The sequence below is a fragment of the Azolla caroliniana genome, unplaced genomic scaffold, assembly GCF_043228905.1.
Source record: "Azolla caroliniana isolate FFs.n. ecotype wild unplaced genomic scaffold, voAzoCaro1.0.p SCAF_2, whole genome shotgun sequence".
Classification (NCBI taxonomy): domain Eukaryota; kingdom Viridiplantae; phylum Streptophyta; class Polypodiopsida; order Salviniales; family Salviniaceae; genus Azolla; species Azolla caroliniana.
The window spans coordinates 14,410,428-14,416,727 of NW_028230437.1; the positions used below are offsets into that span (position 1 = coordinate 14,410,428).

The following is a 6,300-nucleotide window of genomic DNA, read 5'->3' on the forward strand; positions in this document are numbered from 1 at the left end:
CATATTCTATGACACATAACTAATGAGTTACATATTCCCCATGACTAAGAGTCTTCACATTCCCTAAGAGAGAGAGTGGTTGTTATAAAGTTAATGAAGAGAGAGGGTGACTCTATATAAAGCACCCTCCTCATACTTCATATTAAGTTGGTTGTGACTCCTTATTATGCTACATTTTGTATTTCTCATTCTACTTGTGAATATACATCTTCTTCTTGAGTATTTCATTTCTTTAGCTTATCTATCTTGTGTTTCTATTCTCTTCTCTAATTCCTCTCACACATACACATAACACACATCTCTTCCGCTACACAAGAATCATACCCAATTCTTTACAATAGTTGTCCAACTAGTCTTTTCGATATGTTAGATGGTGAGTAGCCCCAATATCCAAGAACCAGGTGCTATCATCTTCATTTTGATTTTCTTCAAATGTGTTTGCATTATATGCTTGAATGTACTCTTCTTCATCATGTTCTCCATTTTGTTCAGGTGCTTCTTCAAAAGAGTATTCTGGATTTCTATCATCTTCTTGTTGGATAACCACATTATATGCCTGGGGTCGGTTGGAGTTCTTCTCTGCTTGCTTGAGGCGACATACTCGATCGGTATGTCATTCCTTCTTGCAATATCTATAGATGATTCTAAAGCTTCCATTTTGCCGTGAGTTGTTCCCATAGTATTTTTGTGCTTTACTCTTAATGTATGTTTTGTTATTATTAGACTCATTATTTCTTACATTATCAGGTCTATACCTTTGTTGGTTTGCTGGATGACCCCTTTGGAATCGATTGATGGAGACAACCATTGTGATTGGTTGAGCATTATTCTTCTTTTGTCGTTGAATGTCTTCATGGCAGATCTTAGTAAGTAGCTCAGAAAATATTGTCGTGCTACTATGCATAGTGATGAATCTTCCCCAAGATTCAGGGAGTTTGGTTAGCACTAATCCAATCTTGATGTCTTCTGAGATGTAGTTGTCGACGGTAGTTGCATCATCCATGGCTGCCTCCCAAGTTGATAAGAAGGTAGGAACATCTTCTTCTTCCTGTAAAACACACATATTAAACATGGTAGCTAAGGTGTGGAGTTTAGTTGTACCATCTTGAGGTTCGTATAGTTCCTTCAGTTTTGCCCACATCGCAGCTGCAGATGTGATTTTCGAATAATTTCTGACTGCTTTTCAACTACATTTAACATTATCTCTAGTCTAGCTCTTTTATCCAGCTTTCGCCACTCATGCCATTCGTTTGACTCCCGTTTTACAGGTTCTGGACTAGCGCCAGTTGTGATGTCGAGGAGCTCCTCAACATCAAGTAGCAGCTCCATTCGAGTCTTCCAGGTTTTGTAGTTTTCTCCGTTAATTTTTCCAAGGTAATTTTCTGCTTGAGCTTGCCATAGTGATAGTACTGAGATTTGTTTATTTGAAATAATCTGTGGTGAGTTTTGTTGGTTATAGGGGAATATGAGATTCAGATCGTGCAACTAAGCTCTGATACCATGTAAGAAAAGTTCAGAACATAATGGGCTGGATTGACAACAAAGAACGAGAGAGAGTTGTCGAAGAATGTAGAACAAGGTAAGATATTATATTAAGACATGTGTATTACAATGTAAGAACCTACAGTAACAACTCTAGATGTAGTATCACACACATCACTAAACAATACTTCATACATATATATATACAAAGAAGTAACAACTAGCCGTTACTTCTTTGTAACTGTTGTTTTGTCTTTTTCTTATTGTTCTTTGTAACTCATATTTTGTCTTTATTCTCATAACCCATGTATGTTTTATCATTTGTGGTGTAAATAGGTAATCTTAACAAAATCGTGGAGCAAGGCTACATCTCAGAAGACATCAAGAAGGGGCGGAGAGACGGCCGAATGCTCATCCTCGATTTGAATGAGGTGAAATCGTCAATGTACGCTAAAAGTCTCAAAACCGAGACAAGCATCGAGTTGTGGCACAAGAGAATCGGCCGTATAAACCTCCAACGGCTCTGAGCTATGCAAACCAAGGGAGTCGTCATCGGACTTCCGACATTTGAGTCGAAACGAATCGACCAAGTATGCGAAGCATGTCAACTCAGCAAACAACATCGATTCTCAAGGCGTCCTCGACGTTGTTGTGAAGGATTTGCTTCACGATATAAAAATAAATTTAAATATTGAATTCAGTAATATTTCAACACTTGAGCCCACAACCTTATAAACCAAGCACAATGTATATACCACTAGGGTAAGATATTTGTTTTTAGAAATGTTGTGAAGAATATGCTTCACTATATAAGAATAAACTTAAATATTGTATTATGTAAACTTGAGGGACTTGAACCCTCAACCTTGGATATCAAGCACAAAGCATACACCACTAAGGTGGGTTATTTGTTTTAGGGTTAAATCCATCATTATACTTATCACATATATATTTTCATACATGGGAGCTCAAATGAGCATGATGGCTATCATGCATCACGTGCAATGCATGTGCACCAAATGGCGATCATGCATCATGTATAACTCATGCATTACATGCATGCCATGCTCCTACACATTACCATATGCATGGCAATACTTATAAAAAGAGGGGAAAGGAAAACAAAAGGGGAATCAAGAGAAAGTTAGAACATAATTAATGAAATAAACGAGTTAGCTTGTTCATGAAGAGGCTCGTGTTTCCAAGTTCGAGTCAAGGGTTCAAATCAAGAGTCGGTAGAGAAAGGGTTCATCTTGTTATAAAGCATTGTAATGTTGGTAAAAACTTGTTTTCTTAATATAAATCATGTTCATATCTTATACTCTTTCTTCTTAAATCATACATTCTCTCTATCTTTTATCTATGCTCATCTCTCTCTCACACATTACTTTAAACTCTTATTCTTCTTATCCTTAATCTTCCTAACATTTGTGTGCAAAGCCTTATAAAAGTTTCGTCAACTCCCTTTAACTTTAGTCCCTGCGACTTCGCCGCACGAACCACAGCCTACCTCGACAACGTCATACACTCGGATGTATGGGGACCGGCTCAAATGTCGAAGATCGGCGGATGCCGATAGTACATAACCTTCATCGACCTACTCGTGCTACACGTGAATCTAGCCGATGAAGAAGAAAAGCGAAGTGCTCTCCCACTTCCAAAAGCTAAAGGGGCAAGTCGAAAAAGAAATCGGTTGGCACATTCGATGCCTACGATCGGATGGAGGGAAGGAGTACTTCTCCGACAAATTCATCTCCTACCTCCAAAGTGAAGGCATTTGGAGAGAATTCTCGTGCCGACACACACCCCAACAAAATGGAGTAGCTGAAAGGAAGAATCGGCAAATACTCGAGGTAGCACGCGCCATGATGCATGAGAAGAAAATGCCGAATTTCTATTGGGCCGAAGCGGCATCCACAGCCGTCTATGTCATGAACCAGTGCACCACCAATGGACTCCATGAGCTAACTCCATATGAGCTCCTCGTTGGAAGGAAGCTGATTTTGTCGCACCGCAAGATGTTCAGAAGCATTGCGAATGTACGCATTCCGAACGAACAACGATAGAAGCCTGACGCGAAGTCGGAGGAATGTATCGTCATAGGATACTCGTCCGAGAAGAAAGCATACAAGTGCTACAACCCTTCTACCCGAGCGGTTTAGGTAAGTCGAGACGTAGTCTTCGACGAGTCCGCATCTTGGTACACACCAGAGACAACTTCGACTCCGACTCTACTTGACTTGGAATCCGCCGAACAAGAGGTAGAAGATGGAAATCGCTTCGAACACATGTTCGAAGAAAGTCCGATTATGGTAAGGCCTAGTGGGCAACAAGAGCCCCCACACTACCCAAGCACGTCGCAGCAAAGTACGAACTTGGACAAAGGCAAAGGTAAGATGCCCGAATACGAAGTCGACCACCCCGATGACAATGATTCGGATGGATCGGCTTCCTCACTAGACAGTGATTTTGGTGTACCCATCATGCAGACACCCGGAGTAAAGAAGGCACTCACATCAGTGAGCGAAAAACTTCGACACTCTTCTAGAGAGAAGAATCCCGTCACTTGGCTCGGCTATGAGTATATGGCCCATCATTACGCCTTCGCGATGAAGGTAGCGGTCGAAGAAGAGCCCAAGAGCTCCACCGAAGCGGCTCGTAACCCACGATGGATGGAAGTAGTCGACCTTCGCCCACACACTACAAGCCTTTGTCACCAGCTTGAGGGGGAGGAACCGAGATTGCCACAACGAAGAAAACCGAAGGCCGGACGTCAAAAGCCTACAAAAGCCTACATCGAAAGCCAGACAACGCTGAAAGTAGAACCGGATGTTGGATGCGTCACACTTGAGCTTGAGGGGGCCTGTTAAGAGATCAAGCTCAACTTAGTTTAGTTAGTTAGTCAACCATGTAACTTCGTAGTTACCTAGATAGAATCTAGTTAGAAGTGTTGACTATAACGTCTTAAATAGAACCTTGTACTTAAGTGGGATATTCTAGATCCTCCACTCCTAAGTACATTTAATATAGGACTTACACCTTAGTACCTATATTCTACTCACACATGTGCACCTTTGCACATGAGATGCATATATACCTCATTGTGGGTATTTTTATATTCGATGATGATGATAAAGCTAATTTAATATAGTTACTCATCCCCCATCTTGTGTTGTTCATAAGTGTATCTCTCTCTCTCTCTCTTCCTCTCACACACATACACACACATATCACATGTAATCTTCCGCTTATCAACTAATCACATAATTAGGTACTAATTAACCTTTGCTTAATTACTTACCAAATTCTTAACACATCTTATAGAAGTTTAGGTTTAAAGAGATTAATAGATAAGGAAAATTAGGGTTTTTTCTTTTGAGATATCTTCCGTAAGGGAAATTAGGGTTTATGTGAGAGATAGTTTCTATAAAGAAAATTAGGGTTTTTGAGAGATAGTTTCCGTAAGGAAAATTAGGGTTTATGTGAGAGATAGCTTCCGTAAGGAAAATTAGGGTTTTTGAGAGATAGTTTTCGTAAGGAAAATTAGGGTTTATGTGAGAGATAGCTTCCTTAAGGAAAATTAGGGTTTTTGAGAGATAACTTCCGTAAGGAAAATTAGGTTTTATGGCTTCGATAAAAAAATTAGGGTTTTCCCCCCCAAAAGATGCTTCGATCCCTTAAGGACCATTCTTCTCCATGAATAGATTATCGAGAGCTAGCTTTTCTCCTCCCTTCTCGCACTTGCATGAAGGAACTCCAGTTTCCATCTTCGGTTCAATTGCATGCATTCACATGACCTTTCCTTTACATAAAGCTTCACTTTAGTTGCATGCGTTCACATAACCTTTACTTTAGTTTGCCGCATGATCCGTCCGGTTGGTTCGGTCACCGTCTAGTCCGGTTCCGGTTCCGTTCGACCCGGTTCGGTTGCATCCAGCCCGGTTCGGTCGTCGTCCATTAGTCCAGTCCAACCCAGTTCTGGTTCCATCGTCGTCCATCAGTCTGGTCTGGTTCCGGTTTCGTCCAGCCCAGTTCGGTCATCGGTTCTGGTTCCGTCACCATCCGTCCGTCTGGTCTTGTTCCGGTTCCGTCGCCTAACATCCGTCCGGTTGCCAATTCCGGTCCCGGTCCCATTCTAATTCCGTCATCGGCTCCGTCCGGTTGTCGGTTGTCAGTCCCCATCACCGTCTAGTTTCGGTTTTGGTTCCAGTTCCGTCGTCGGCCGGTTCCGACAACTTAGCCACATCCATCTATCTAGATAAAGTAGTCCAAGCTCAACCATTCCTTTTGTGCTCTTAACACATAAATAAAAACTAATGGTTTTCAATTTGCTTATATAGCTGGATCCTAAAGTTTCCTATCTATGTGGGATATCTTACAATTTTGTTTTCCTCTTCTTCTCAAACTTCACACACACATAACTTGATACTTGTTTATCCGTTTCATGTGTAGTAAAATGCGTTATGAAGCTCATCTTAAATAATTATTTTACTAGTTTTTTCATATTGTGTGTGAAAAACCACATGACAACGTATAAGATCAAATAGATTAGGGACTCATCAACCAGTTGCCGAGTATACATACATGGGTCGGAGTCGGATCGACGGTAACCAAGCTGCCTGATGTAGGAGTTGAACTTCTGGTACCACATCGTCGTCGCTTGTTTTAAGTTGTAAAGGTTTTTCTTCAGTCGACATATGAGGTGACTTTCCTCCCCTATCGTCGTGTAGCTTGCCAGTTTAGACATATAGATGTCTTCTTGTCCAACTGCTCAAAATCTAGGTCTTTTGTCGCCAGAACTTCAAGTAGGAGCTGAAG

At 41.1% G+C, this 6,300-nt stretch overlaps 1 long non-coding RNA gene across 1 annotated transcript; it reads left to right on the forward strand.

Moving 5' to 3' along the window:
- Positions 1-343: 343 nt before the first annotated feature.
- On the forward strand, positions 344-1,543 carry LOC147867401 (uncharacterized). The gene is made up of 6 exons (XR_015532395.1): positions 344-373; positions 493-608; positions 748-866; positions 972-1,028; positions 1,269-1,342; positions 1,460-1,543. It is a non-coding gene; the product is annotated as an uncharacterized LOC147867401 (long non-coding RNA).
- Positions 1,544-6,300: the final 4,757 nt, after the last annotated feature.